Below are 1,008 nucleotides of genomic sequence, written 5' to 3'. Positions count from 1 at the left end.
CGCCTAAAATTGCACAATTTCGATACAAGCAATTGTGAAAGGATTAGCAGTTTAATACGTCAGCATCTGTATGGACAAACGAGCAAGTATGGCATCACTGTACATTGCAATTTAGAAAAGAAGTGCCTTGAAAGTAGTGTTAGTGCGGTAGGGAACACAACCGAAGCAGATGTCGACGGGACGAGCGCAGTAAGCCCATTTTCAAGACGCACATCCACCAGCTATCCGAGCTTACCGCTCTACTACACAAATTTAACCATTGTCTGTTAATCAACCACGCGAAAAAATGCTCCAGAGAGGTCCCCTTTATGCATCTATCGTAAAAAGCTAGGTTTTTATCGATGACGATGGAAGCAAAGTGAATGATTGGACGCCAATGTAGCTTGGTGGTGACAGTGAATGATTTACCTTAACACGTGACAGCATGTGACAGTCTTATTTATTTATTATTTAGAGATACTGTCAATCCACTAGGGATTTTAACAGGAACTGCCTTTGGAATAAGGCACATCAAATTATAAACTACAAAAACGTCAATGAGTTATCGACACAAAGAGTGAACAAGAAAAAACATGAAAGGGCAATATAAAGTGACTGCAGTGCCACACTTAATTAAGGTTCAGTACATAAAAGTAATGGGATACAGCAATAAGATCGTCGGAATGTACAGTTGCCGACTAGATAACATATTCAGTACGTGGGATATATGTCAGATTAGAAACACACAAGCACTGCTAAGAAAATGGCAAGGCAATAAAGAGGAAGCTAACAACAAAGGCTCAGAATTGAAGTTTGTTTACGAGTTAAGAAAATTTTCCACCAACTGAGTGAAGATATCTAGTTATGTGCTGCTGGTAATGGGGTAGTCAAGCCAACTGGCTTTGCAGGTAGTGCTGTGACGTGTTCTTCGCATGTCTTGTGGTACTGGGCCCAGTGTGCAATGTGCTATATAAACTGCCGACGCTTCTTTTCTTCCCTTTAGTTTCGCCCGAAGATATAGAAGCGCGG

Source organism: Amblyomma mixtum, chromosome 5, assembly GCF_055824585.1.
Source record: "Amblyomma mixtum isolate Tamu chromosome 5, ASM5582458v1, whole genome shotgun sequence".
Classification (NCBI taxonomy): Eukaryota; Metazoa; Arthropoda; class Arachnida; order Ixodida; family Ixodidae; genus Amblyomma; species Amblyomma mixtum.
The sequence above is the reverse complement of the archived record's forward strand: the minus strand, read 5'-3'. Positions refer to the sequence as shown.